This window comes from Enhydra lutris, unplaced genomic scaffold (assembly GCF_002288905.1).
Source record: "Enhydra lutris kenyoni isolate GAN:26980312 unplaced genomic scaffold, ASM228890v2 scaffoldscaffold32, whole genome shotgun sequence".
Classification (NCBI taxonomy): domain Eukaryota; kingdom Metazoa; phylum Chordata; class Mammalia; order Carnivora; family Mustelidae; genus Enhydra; species Enhydra lutris.
The window spans coordinates 10,972,285-10,987,102 of NW_019154116.1; positions in this window are offsets into that span (position 1 = coordinate 10,972,285).

Genomic DNA, 14,818 nt, shown 5'->3' on the forward strand with positions numbered 1-14,818 from the left:
CGATGTCATTACCACTGGCGTGTTGCAATTTTTCCTCATTATGTGCACGTTGTCCATTTGTGTACATGTATATACAATACTTGATAGTATGACATCTACTTTAAAGTCACAATTAGGTGCTCTCTGAAGACTGCCTTAGCAGATGGTCTACAATTATTCTAAGAGTAAAAAATTTACTTTCTGGAGCCGCCCTCTCTACCACAGCAGAACTGGTCTTACAGAGCTCCCGCTGTGTGGTTGAAAGTTCTCTTTTTTAGAAACACCCGCAATAAAAACGTATTTCTTCAGGCCTGGCCTCATGCTGGGTGAGGTCACTCTCTCAGGCCTTCCTCCCCATGGAAAACTACCAGATACCATCCCCTATGGACTCACCTTAAAAAAAAAAAAGGAATACATGTTTATATTCTCTCTCCAAACATCTTCAAAATAACTGTGTAGGAGAGGAAATTGTCCAGCACAGTTCGACTTGTTTTCAGGTTCTGTGCTGATAGAAGGAGGAAATAACACTCCTAACAACCATAAATGCCCAGGGAAGGCAAAAATCTCCAACTATGATAAATAGTATCTGAAAAGCAACAGTAAGAGAACTCTTAGGAGCAGAAACGGGAATTTTCTGGATCCCAAAGAAATCCATTGTGACTGGGAAGAATGATTAAAAACCACCTAAAAATCTGCAAAAGAAAACAGCATTCAAATCAAATACTGTGATCATACCATGCAAGATCAATGAAACAATTATAGGGAATCACTTAAGTACAAAGAATTTTAAAAATTTAAAGAACCCACAGGTATTATTTCTTGGAGCTGCCATAACAAAGTACTGCAAACTGGACAATTTTAACAACAGAAATTTACCATCTCATGGCTCCAGAGCCTAGAAGTCTGGTATCGGTGTGTGGGCAGGCTTCGTTCCTTCTGCAGGCTACGAGGGAGTATGTGTTCCAAGCTTCCCCCCAGCTTCTGGTAGCCTCAGACATTCTTGGCTTGTAGACAGTGTCTCCCTGTGTCTTCATGCCACCTTCCCTGTGTTTGTGTCTGTCTCTATGTCCAACTTCCTCCCTTTATTAAGGACATGGTCATATTGGATCAGGACCCACTTTAATGACTTTATCTTAACTTGATTATCTACAAAGACCCCATCTCCAAATAGGGTCATATCCATAGGTACTGTCAGTTAACCATTCTCGCTCTTAAAATTCAGTAAAGAAAAAAAGGGGAATGAGTTGCACACCCATGACATTTCTATATCTGGTTTTTTTTTTTTTAAGTTATTTATTTATTTGACAGAGAGAGAGAATGGGAGCGAGAGAGCACAAGCCCGGGTAACAACAGAGGGAGGGGGAAAAGTAGACTCCCCACAGAGCAGGGAGCCCGATGTGGAGCTCCATCTCGGGACCCTGAGATCATGACCTGAGCCAAAGACAGTCGCTTAACCACCGAGCCACCCAGGCGCCTCTATACCTGTTTTAAAGTATCATAGCACTTAACTAGCACTTAACTAAGTGCTAAGTGTTAGCAGGTTAACTAACACTTTAGTTAGTTAGCAGGTTAACTAACACTTAACACTTAACCTAACTAGCACACTGTCTGTATCAGATTATCTAATAACCTGAACTAACCACATGTTCCCAAAAGGAGATTTCTGAAACAGTAACCTAAGACACTTTACATTATTTTTATTTACTAGTTTCACCACCTATAAGACATGCTGCTGGCAAGTTATTAATTCAGAAAAGCACACATATAATTTCTCATTAAAGTTTGCTTCTTTGAGACAGCAAGCTAAACTTTCTAATTTTTTTCATGGACAAATTGGCGGCAGTTCCTGTATACAGTTTTTTAAAACTCAAGGTCTACCTTCTGTCTTTATCTCATCAATTATTTGACTCACACAAAGAAGCAAATTGTCAAGGGATTTTATTTCTACGCATGGATCTGGATGAGCAGCACTCCTCTAAGGAATTTTGACTTTTGTTTAGGACTCACAATACTGAAATACACAGGTAGTCAGTGCCATGGTGCTCAAGAGGCCTTAAGGAGTCAACTATTAGGACTCCCTTATTTTATGGACCAGCCGAATTCCCCAATGAGAGCTTGAGCCAGACTGGAATACCAGCATCCAGAAAGTCCTGAGATCTTTGTTCTACTGGACTCTAAAAACACATTTGAGCCACGAGCACTGAACGGCAGTCAGCTTCTATTGCCTGCTCTGCCCAGCATCTAGAACTTAACACGTCTCTCCTAGCTGATGTCAGAGTAGCCTGTCAAACCCAGGACAATGTGGTCCTTCATGATCTGCTGTCACAGAGATCGTTTTTAAAGAGCCCATCTGAATGAACTTGGCAACCTTCAGAGCTGCAATTATCTCAACTTTTTCATAAGCTGCAAACTGTCAGAGAAAAATCATGAGTTGTTTCTTCTTGATGTGTTTAGAAATTCTGCCACTGTTTGTCTGTTTTCCTGATGTTTTATGGGCTTTATCACTGTTTTCCCAGAGGTGCACATACACAGTCCCACGCATCTGTACCCTAAACAGGAACAGAAATGACGAGATGGGTGGTAATTGGGGGCGGGGGGAGGCAAAATTCTGAGAAGTCAGGCAAGGTTCCCAAAACCAGTGGACACAAATCCCTCTTCTTGGATGTGGACAGGACCCATGAGTATGATGGGACATCACCTCCATAATTAGGTTACCTTCCAGGAAAAAAGGTGAAGGGATGCTTGCAGACATAATAAAGTTTCCCTAATCAACTGACTTTGAATTCATCAAAAGAGAGATTACCCTGTGTGGTTCTGACCTAATAAGAGGAGCCTTCAAAAAGGACTGGGCCCTTCTTAGAGTTAGAGACTTGAAGCATAAGAAAGAGATTCTCCTCCTGGTTCTGAAGGAGCAACTGCCACATTGTAGAGAGGGTCTGTGAGAGGGTCATGTATGTGGCAGAAAATGGTGGCAGGACGCCAGAGCTGAGAGTGAACTTCAGGTCACAGCCAGCAAGAAGGGGGAGTCCTCAGTCCTACAACCGCAGGAAAGTCATTTCTGTCAACAACCCAGCAGCCCGGAGAAGGCCCCTGAGCCTTGGATCCAACTGAACCTCCATGGACACTTTGATTTCAGTCTGGAAGACTCTGAGCTGAGGGCCCAGTTAATCTTGTCTGGCCTCTTGACCCCTAGAAATTGTGAGGTAATAAATGGATATTGTCTGAAGCCCCTCAGTTTGTGGTATTTGTTATGTAGCCCTCAACAAAGAACACAGGAAGTAATAGAAGGCAGAGGTCCTAGAGGAGAGCGGAAGGAAAATGTAAGCAGCAGACGGGGTTCACCTTCCTCCTCTCCTCTGCTTCAGAATTTCCCACTACATGGCAGTCTTCATACAGCCGGGTCAAGAGAAACACACCTGGGGATCTGGTTAGTGTCTCATTCCTTCTGTCCCCATGGCATTTTTACAATGATGAGTGTTGCTGTGGCAACATCACGGGATCCCAAATGATTTCTTCTAATTCACTGAAATAGTCAAATAAGGCGTGCAGTGAGCAATGCTTAGGCTCAGTGAGAGCTCCGCTTGCTGGCTGTGATAAATCTGTTTCCATTACTCCACCTGCCACCTGAAAACATCCCAATAAAAACTTCAAAATAGACTGAATAGTTTTTATATGTACAAAAGAACCCTGTCTCCCACAGGAGAAATGCAACTGCCCATATTACAGATAGGTAATCATAACCATGGAAATTATTCTTCATTATGCTATCTTAAAACTAAACACCAGTGAAACTGTTCCAATTCTCTTTAGTTAACCATCAACAAGTAAAAGTCATTCACGTGTTTAGCCGTTAGCTAATTGCCTCCATCACAAAATGAACACTTTTATTAGAAAACTTATTTTATGCAAAAGCAATAAAGTTTGTTCATAACTGAAGATAACTGGAGCTCCCAACTAAGTGAGGTATCACTTTGAGAGGCATCCAACCACAATTTAATAATGGTCCAATCCTTAAAATGTCTCTAACCACCACACTGGAAAGAAAAATCTCTAAAAGCCTGCTTATAAAATGGACTACCATGTTGCGTACCAAACATAAAATTAAATATCGAGGTCTCCAATGTGGGTCACTTACCCATTAATCACTGTTCTTTCCTTCTGTGTAAACCAAATCCTGTTTTGTGACCATGTTTTTGGGGAAAGCCGCGCTTCTCCCCAGCACCAGACGAACTGCAATCAATCCCAGCCAGAGGTTCTCCCATCAGCTTCATCACCAGGGCTCGGGAAACAATTTGCTGGGTGTGGCCAGAGTTCCCTACCCAGCAGGTGAGGGATGGGGCCCGAGAATGTGCACAGTTAACAAGTCCACGTGTGATGCTGATGCCACTGATCCTGGGGGCTCCAATGTGAGAAACATGCCAACTGTTTCTCTCCCCAGTTAATGATTTGTCTAGCTGGGGGCCTATAATACCATTCCAAGCACTAAACCAGGAGGGTAAACCTGCTGAGGGCTTTGGAAATATTTTTTGTGACAAAAAAAATCCTGAGACATACTAGCATACTCCTTCCTTTTCCTGCTTCTGACTTTTGTTGATTTCATTTGATGCCTAGAACGTGGGCACTTACCTTCGGGGAAATGAGCCTGAAAGAACAAGTCAGCGGAACAGGCTGAAAGGTTAGAGATAACCTGAATCAGGAATCTGCTGAGATTCTGAACTGACCAGCCCTAGAACATTCTACTTCTGAACTTGTTATTAGCTTTGAATCAACGTTGGTTTCGTTTTCTATTACTTAGAGTCTTATTTAGACTCGGAGTAACAGAACCATTAAAAATTGGGGCACGCTATTTGTAATTACGAGGTTTGGATTAAATAAGTAAGAAAAAAGTTATTAATAAAGAATTATCACATGCTCACCACATTCATGTTCTAGGTCCTCTTGCCTTAGCTATTGAAATATTCAGGCTCCTACTATGAAAACTGATCAGAACCCAAACAGTATTTTGGATAGATTTTAAGAACTGGAGGAGAAAGCACTGGACAAAAAATTTATTAAATGCAAAACTAAGCTCAGAAATATGTTTCAAAATCTTAGTACTCCAAACATTTGTAAATATTTACTTTATTGTCAATAGAGTACGTTAAAATGGTTATCTGATTAAAATTAAGGGGCTGAACAGCTGGTTTGTAAAAGGGTGTTGTGGTCATTTCACTTTCCTTTCCCAGGCCATCTGTTTTACTCAGGTTTGGGTGAGTCCAAGGTTCAGACAGCCCCTTTTGCAGGAAGATTTATTTAGTACCTGAGTGTGCCCCATCCTGCCTCCCCAAGAACCTGTCCCTGGGACCTGCCCATGGGACAGCAGCTCTCGTCCTTTAGTCAGAATGGGGCTGTTCTCCAGCTTCAAGTCCAGGATGGGGCTGTATCCTAATCAAGAATGACTTAGGCTGCAGAACCAACAATGGGAGTTTTGGCTTTGGTGAGGACGTCATCCTGGGGACTCATTGCTTCTTGATTCTCTACTGATTGCACTTTTGAATTTTCATAGAACTCCCTTAGCCACATACAGTACTGTCTCTAGTTATAAAGCACAATCGGATTAGAAAAAAAAATAAATGGTCATTGGGAACCTGTGATCAGTGGTCTTCAAACTGATACTACCCAAGAGCTCAGGCGTTCCATAAAGAAAAAAATCATTTTTTACCAAACAATAACTATTTGAACTGCCTGAAAAACCCACTCAATGAACCTGCTAGGATCATGAATAATGATTCACCAAATGTATTAAGTCTGTTGCTTAAAAAATAAAATAAGGAAACCACAGGCATAGTGCCAAAGCAGCAGAAAGAATATTAGCCAATTTAAAATTAAGCTTCTTAAAAAAAGCAACTTCTCTTTAATTCATCTCATTGCTTCTCTGGACATAGAGACTGAAAGTTTTTCAGAATGTGTCCTATTTCCAGGTTTTATAGCTGCACCCTTTTACTCAATGACTTTGGAAAGTCTTGATTAGTTATTCTTCTCTAGGGAAGAAAAGTCCATAAAAAGGATATTTTTAAGTTTAGTTTATTTTTTTATATAATGTATTTTTTTATTTCGGAAGCAATCCTCATAGAAAATTAGTAAAAGGTAGGACAGAGAGAAGTAAACCATCCATATCCCCAATACCCAAAGACACACATCACTAATTCATATTTTGATAAATCCTCTTTAAAATCTTTTGTCCTTGTTTTAATCTCTACATTTTCCAAAACTTACAGACTTAGGTTTCTTCTCTCACAATGATTTCTCACCAACTTTAGCTGATTTTTCTTACTACACCTACCTATTATACTTCGTTATTCTTCAACTTCTACCTTTAAACATCTTCTAGTCTTACTCAATATACCCTCTGGTTAATGTGATCAACATGCACTGGTAAGTCCCAAACACCTTCCATTTACAACTCTCTGATCATTAAATCCATTTTTCCATACCCTTACTGTGTAACTCCAACCGAATGTCTTTACACGTAAGCATCAAGTCAGCCCTTCCTTCCTTAGCCTCCTAAGATTCTTTTGGTTGCAAGTAAGAGAAAACCAAAGTCAAATGTGTATGTAAATAGAAGTGAAACTAAAAACAACATATTGGTTCCAGGATAGGACTGGCTTGCTGAGGAAGCCCCAGCACTGATACAAAGTTGGACTGATCATTGCTCCATCTCTGTTCTAATAGTTCCCAATGGCTATTCATTTTTTTTTCTAATGTTACTTCTTGGTTTGTAACAACAAAGTTACATGTAACAACAAAATTCTAAGTGCTTCCCAGCAAAGAAGTTCTAGGAAAAAGAACCAAAAAACGGAAAGTATGGAGCTGCTCAGGTAAACTTGCATTAACAAGAACATGCTTTTGTTTCCATACTCTGTGCCCCACTGACCCAAATGTTCAGTCTGCAGCCAGCCTTAGAATTCTGTTTTGCCATGGGATAGTCTCTACTCAACTCTTGAACCACACATGCATCAGGAGATGCAGTGGAAGCCCTGCCTGCATCAGTGAGAGCCCTATGACTCAATGGATAGTAGAAGTCCAATCACCACCCCTGCATTCTCTCCTTCCCTGGAGGCTCAGAAGCAATTCCACTCATACGGTAGAATATGGTCGTAATTCACACGCATACACTTGAAGCTCAGTGAGCTGTCAAGTCCTCAGGAGCCTTAATCTACATGGTTTTGAATAAGAAAGAAGTTGTTGCTCCAAGAGTTCACTAAGGAGGGGAAAGCTGTGCAGATGGTCATCGGGATATTTCAGTGGAAACAGTATGTTTCACTGTAAGATGAAAGACTTAGTGTGTCTAACAGTGAGGACACTGCTGTACAGATTTTTCTAGTGCCACACTATTAGCAAGCCGGGCTCTGGAGTCCACAAAGGAGGAACTGGTACAGTTGTGGATAAGTACACATTTTTTTTCAGATTAATCTCCTTGGAATTACTCCTTGCCATGGCATAAAAACACCTGGAATCCTTTCTCTGAGCCATGATTATAGAGCCTTGGCATATGGTTGTCAGCTATTTCTTTGTGTTGCCTAGTGTCTACTTCCACAGAAAATAGCTGGTGCAGTAGCTTCATTCTCCTTTGCTCCACTCATCAAATTAGCCAACTATTTATCTCTCTGATGACATATACGGGTGTGTGTTGCATGTATGGTGCAGTGGATCCAGCTTTTTGGCAATAAAACAATACCTTATCTTATTGCCTGGGACACTGACCTATATGTGATGCCTCTTTAACCTTCCACTTTGTTTCAATAAAACAGTAGAGGGGAAAACCAGGATTTGCCTGAATAAGCTGTCATTATATCAATTACACATACACAACACATACAGATAGCAATCAGTTAGAAGTGAACCACATAATTTTCAGGTATAACCAGTCCCTAAAAATCTGTTTCCTTAAGTTCTTCAGCTGTTAACTGCTTACCAATGATAGGACCTTCTTTTCTCACTTTGAAAACATTTAGCATTTGTAGAAAAAGCAGATGAGTTTCTGTCCATCCCAGTCACCTACAAAAGATACTAATTGGACTGCTATCTTTACCCATGGCTATCATTGTAGAAAACTGCATATGGGGGAGAATTTTGTTTTGTTTTTTTCTTTGTTTTATTCCCCAGGGATGGATGGTCATTTGGTGTTAACATCTTACAAAGTCAAACATAGTCTTACCCTATGATCCAGGAATTAAACTCTTAGATCTTCACTCAAATGAGCTGAAAACTTATGTCCACATAAAAACCTGAAGATGAATGTTTATAGCAGTTTATTCATAATCACCCAAAACTGCAATTAAACAAGGCATTCTTTAATAGGTAAACGGATAAACTCTGGTACATCGTACAATGGAGTATTATTCAATGATAAAGAGCAATGACGAATGAAGCCATAAAAAGACATGGATGAATCATAGATGCATATTGTTAACTAAAATGATTCAGTCTACATACTACCATATGATTCCAATTACACAGCATTCTGGGAAAGGCAAAATTATAGAAATGGTAAAAAGAAGAGTGATTTCTAGGGATTTAAGGGGGAAGGTGGGAGGGATGGATGGATGGATGAAACGGGATTTTTAGGATGGTAAAATTAGTCTGTACAATACAATAATGGTATATCCATTAAATTAATATCCAATCTGTATTTGGATATTAAATTAATATCCGAATCTATAGATCTTAGCAGAGAGAGTAACTCTTAATCATATGCAAATCTTTAAAACATCATTTAGGAGATTGAAGATCCCAGAATGGGATGCAAAATGTGACAAAACAACTTATATTACAAATGTATAAAACTACCTCACTGATTAGAGTGGGGGAAAAAATACTGACTTAAGCAACACTGGAAAAGTGTTGAGCCTGTAAAACAAAACACAGAAGAAACTGTGCATAAACACTGCACTCTAGTTCATAAAGTTTGTTTCCCATGACAGATACAGATTCAGAAGTATGATAATTGTATACAAAAGTATGATAATTCTATATACATATGCTAGAATTAGAAAATTAAATAAATAAATGGCAAATGGTAAAAATCAGGTTTCTTACTATTGGAGTAGAGGTTACAAAGAGACAAGGAGAAGAGGCTAAACTGGTCCTTGTGGTAATGAATTAGAGTCAGAGACATTATTATAAACTCATGTTTAGCTTAACATAGATATAGATCTTACACATAAAAGTATTTCTTGAGATGATTATGCATACCAGTTAGTATACATACATATATTTCCTTGCTCTGTTCAGCTGCAAGGGCCTAGAAGTAATGACATCCCAGTGAAAATGAGCACACCTAATGCCCACATCTTGGTGTCTAATACCATTTTCCAATGAAAGGAACCTGGGTTTTTTAAAACAATGACTGATACTATTACTGGAGCAGAAATACACATGATGAGCCTGAAGCATTGTGTGGTGCTGCAAAATAGGGCAGTGTTAAGGAAGAAGAGATGAAGACAAAGAAGAGGAAACAAAAAAACTATACACACATACAATGATAGGGTTTGTAAAGGGGTCTAAGAGCCAACATAAAAGCTCCCAGTAGCCAAATTGCGAGCAAATCAAGCAACAAAATAAATAAAAACAGATTTTGCACAGTAAAAATAATAATAATAATAATAATAAAGTAAAAAAGCAATCTACAGATTGGGAGAAAATATTTGCAAACCATATATCAGATAAGAGGTTAAATATCCAAAATAGATAAAGAACTCATACAACTCAACCACAACAACAACAAAACCCCATAAATAATCCAATTAAAAAGTGGGCAATGGGTAACTAAATATACGTATTTTAACAAAGAAGACATTCAAATGGCTAACAAGTATAGCCACTGTGGATGGAAAACAGCACAGAGGTTCCTCAAAAAAATGAAAACTACCATATAATCCAGCAATCCAACTCCTAGATGGGTTAGCTAAAGGAAATTAAAACAGGATATTGAAAAGACACCTGCATTCCCATGTTTATTACAGCATTTTTCACAATAGCCAAGATAGAAAAGCAATCAGTGTCCATCAACAGATGAAGGGATAATATTCCACTGTATATATGTATATACACATACACTTATGTATATATACATATATACAGTGGAATATTATTCAACTATGAGAAAGAAGGAAATCTTGCTATCCAACATGGATAGACCCTGAGATCATTACACTAAGTGAGATAAATCAGAAAGAGAAAGGCAAATTGTCTATGATATCAATGTAGAATCTAAAAAACCTGAACTAATAAAAACAGAATAGAATGGTAATTATAGAGGCTGTGGGTAGGGGAATTGGGGAGATTTTTTTAAGAATATAAACTTGCAACTAACAGATTAAAAAGCCCTAGAGATCTAATGCACAACGTGGTGATTATAATCAACAGTATTATATTATAAACCTCAAAATTGCTAGTAAAAAGTTGCTATGGCCCAGGTCAAAGAGATGGCTGCCTGTATTCTCCTCCAGGATTCTGATTGTTTCCTGTATCACATTAAGTCCTTCATCCATTTTGAATTCATTATTTTGTATGGTTTAAGAAAGCGGTCCAGTTTCATTCTTCTGAATGTTGTGTCCAGTTTCCCTAGCACCATATGATAAAGATATTGTCTTTTTTCCATCATATAGTCTTTCCTTTTTCATCAAACATTAGTTGACCATACAGTTGTGATCCATTCCTGGGTTTTTTAATTCTGTTCCATTGATCTATGTGTCTGTTTTTATGCCAGTACCATATTGTCTTAATGACTACAGCTTTATAATATAGCTTAAGTCCAGAATCGTGATACCTCCAGCTCTGCTTTGTTTTGTTTTGTTTTGTTTTAAAGATTTTATTTATTTATTTATTTGACAGAGACACAGCAAGAGAAGGAACACAAGCAGCGGGAGTGAGAGAAGGAGAAGCAGGCTTCCCGCTGAGCAGGGAACCCGACGCGGGTCTCGATCCCTAGACTCCCGGATCATGACCTGAGGCAAAGGCAGATGCCCAACCAACTGAGCCAACCAGGCACCCCCAAACTCTGGAGTTTTATTTACCACCACCACCCCCGGCATCAAACACCAATGCTCATCTCTACAGGGGAATCTATCTTCATCTTTGATACCATGGATGAGGCAAAGGTGGGGTTTCTGGGAACTAGTTTTAGAGGTACTATCATTGCAGTGATGCTTTGTAGAACTCAAGAAACTGAACATGGTTTTGTGGCCAAAAATTAGTCAGAAACATCATTAAACAATAATTTACAAAGTATCTGTGATACTATTTGCCTTTTCAACCAGTTGGAGCATTAGTAGGTTAATAATTTCTGGTCATCAAACTGGTCATCGAACACTGTAATTAAAATGGAATGTACAGAAGTATGATTCAAGTCTATAGAGGATACAGAAGTTTGCTTTTCCCGAAACATTTAAGTTCAGTTTTTACACCTGCGTTTCATTTTAAGGGACTGGACAAAAAACTGAAATTTTAATCACCAGTTAGTTTTGCTACAAATGCAAGTTATTAGTTGCATTTATTACTACAGTTTATTTACTAGGTATCCAAGGTTTTAAAAAGAAATGCTTCAACAGATTCCCATTATCTAGTTCATGTAAATATCTGAAATTTCTTGTATTTCATTAAAGTTGATGTGCCCGTGCTACTACTTCATGTTTATGAATAAAAATACATGCACAGTTGCAAAAACTGTTTAAGTCACTTGATGCTGAATTTGTGGTTGATGCTTTGAGGTTCTTGTATAATTATAAGTTACATAAAAGATATTCCTCAGCCTCAATGGAGAGCACATTCTATAAAATTCTCTTGGGTATTTTCTTTATGATATTATAGGACTTAATCCTTTATTTGCAAGAGTTCCATTGTTATATCTGTCATGTGCCATCCTTTATTTGGCTGGCCTATTTTTTAAAAGAAAGGAAGTTCATTAAAACATTTAAATAACATTTTCTAAGCTAGAAAAACTACATCATTTTCTCTCAGATCTAGAGAATAGCACAGTTGCTATTTATTTCTTGCTTCAAAAGGCTTTCTCATTATTATGGAGAGCTATGTGTCAGTTAAAACATTTGTCAAGAATCACTGATAAAGAATCATCTAAGCCACTGACTGAAAACAGACTGATTCTTTATACAGCCATGTACAGAGGAATTATAGCTGATGGAGATTATTCAGCCATTCAGTGTAGCAAACATATGAGCATCTACTTCTGTACCATGCATGTATCAGAGAGCAGGCGTCAGTAAACTCCTGTAAAGGGGCAGGGAGCAAATATTTCAGACTTAAAGAATCTGTCACATTTACTCACCTCCATTGTTGCATGAAAACAGCTACAAAAAATACAAGAATGAATGAGTGTGGTGGTGTTCCAGTAAGACTTTATTTACATGCGGGTAGCAACAAGTGCATCAAGTAGGATTTGGCCCATGGGCTCCAGTTCACCAACCACTGTCATAGACAGGGAGAGTGGGAGAGAGAACGAAGATGGCAGAGACTCATCACCGTGAGGTCTAAAATGTTTTCTGCTTTCTTCTCTCTTTTCTTGCTTCCTTCCTTTCCTTCCTTTTTCTTTCTCCTTGCAAATCCTCTCTCACTTTACCAGCCCAGCTCATACAGCCTTTCTCTGCTTAACCACCCACAGTTAGTTTTCTCTTTCTTGCACTGCGCTATTATGGCTCTTCGTTTTCAAATCTACCATTCTTGGCTATTCATGGAGCTCCTTGGGAAGGGGCCAGCTCCGTCACAGAACTAAACATATACTACACACAACGTAACCAGTTCCCTTGGAGCTGAGCAACACATGGCGGTCCTTCCTGGAGAAGGAAAAATACCTCATCCGTCTCTGTATCATCATATATAGCAGAATGCCATTATCTAATTAATAAAGAAAAAGTGATGAGAAAAACAAATGTAGGGCCACAATGTGCTACATGAACTCAGAGGAAGGACAGTGCCCTCGATGGAGCATCAAGAGAAAGCTGCATACGAAGCTGGTACTGACACAGGGTACATGAGGAGGAAACAGCACCTATTCTAGACCCTGAGCATGACAGGCAACCTCCAGGACGGCCCACAATGATCCCACATCATGATACTCATGCCCCGTGCAAACCCTTCCTCTTGGTTGTTGGCAAGGCATAATGACTTCTTTTTTAAGATTATATTTATTCATTTGAGAGAGAGTGAGTACATGAGCATGGGAGAGGGGCAAAGGGAGAGGGAGCCCGATGCTGGACTAGATCCCAGGACCCTGGGATCATGACCCAAGCCGAAGGCAGATGCTTGATAGACTGAGCACCCAGGTGCCCCATAATTACTCACTTCTAATGAATTAAAACACAACATGATGAAATAAGGTCTCTTCCACCTTTGAATACTATGGCTTCCATCTTGCTGCCTCTCTCTTTTGGTCACTCTGGGAGAAGCCAGCTTACACACTGGGAGCTGTCCTATCGGAGGGCCTCATGACAAGAAACTGATGGCTCCAGCCAACACTGGCAAGGATCTGAGCCACAGGAGGGAGCCTGGACATGCTGCCTTGTCCCGCGTAGTCTTGAGAAGACTACAGCTCCAACTGACACTTCGATGCGGACTTGTCAGAGGATCTGAGCTCCCGGCTGAGCTGCGGCTGGATTTCTGACTCACAGAAAAACCCTGAGACAATAAATGTGTTTTATTGTGCTCAATTTTAAGATAATGTGTTACAGTGCAACAGATAACTACCACAATTGTGTTAGATGATTTAGATACAATCTTTCATTTAATCTTCACAATAAACCTAGAGCGTACAGGTTACTGTCAACTTTATGGACAAAAAAATAAAGCCCCAGGAGATTATGTAACCTATCCAAAAATTCACAATTATGAGTAGCAAAAGTGGCACTCAAATCTTTGCTGAAAAGGCATGAACTAAATGAAAGATAAAGCTGAAGAAAGAGTGCTCTGGAAACCACCACGCAAGCTCTGTTCTATTTCAGTAGACATGGAAAACAGGTGATCTTAGCCAGTTCACTACACAAAGAGGACTTGTGGTGCGTCATTATAAAAGCAACTTTTTTTTTTCTTTCTTGGAAGGGGTTGGGGTTCTTACTGTGCCTTTATATTTGCTCAGCAGGGCTGTCCTTCTGCTATAGAAAGCAAACTCTGCCAAATCTCATAGTGTTTTTGGCCTCTCTTACATAATCAAAAGACCACTTTATCCAGATACAACCTTAATTCAGTGATGCAAAATGTCCAGGGTAATACGAGATCAACTCTTCAACCCTCATGCAGAAGTAATGCCTCACCGCGCCCCCATCTGCAGACATGCTGCCCGGAGCCTGGGGCCAGCCTGTGCCGGAGGTCTCTCTGTGTTCCTGCGGCCTCCACATATGAGCGGATGTCTCTACTCCTGCCACGGCTGAGGGGCTTGGGGTGCAAGCAAAGGCTTAGCTGACTGGAAGAATCCATCCTATCCAGCACTGCTGTGAGGTAGCTCAGTCATTGTCAGGCCTAGCAACTACTTAAAGTTGATTTCTTCTCAGAGTACTTTCTCCAGTTGCCACGTGTCCCTCTGCCTACAAAATCTACATCAGGAGCTCGACCTCACCTTTTGCTAGCCTCCCCCTCTCCAGTGAGCTCTATCCCTGGCAGTACACACATGCCATTTTACTTGATCCCCACGCGGAACCTGACACCTGCTCCCTTGGGCAGAATCCCCTCTCAAACCACGCCAGACTGACACTCCTGCTCAGAGGGGCGGCAGCATCCAGGCTCGGCCGTTTGTTCTGTTTTGACAGGCTGCTTTAGCTTCTCCGCATTGGAGTCAAGGCCATCCTGCTGT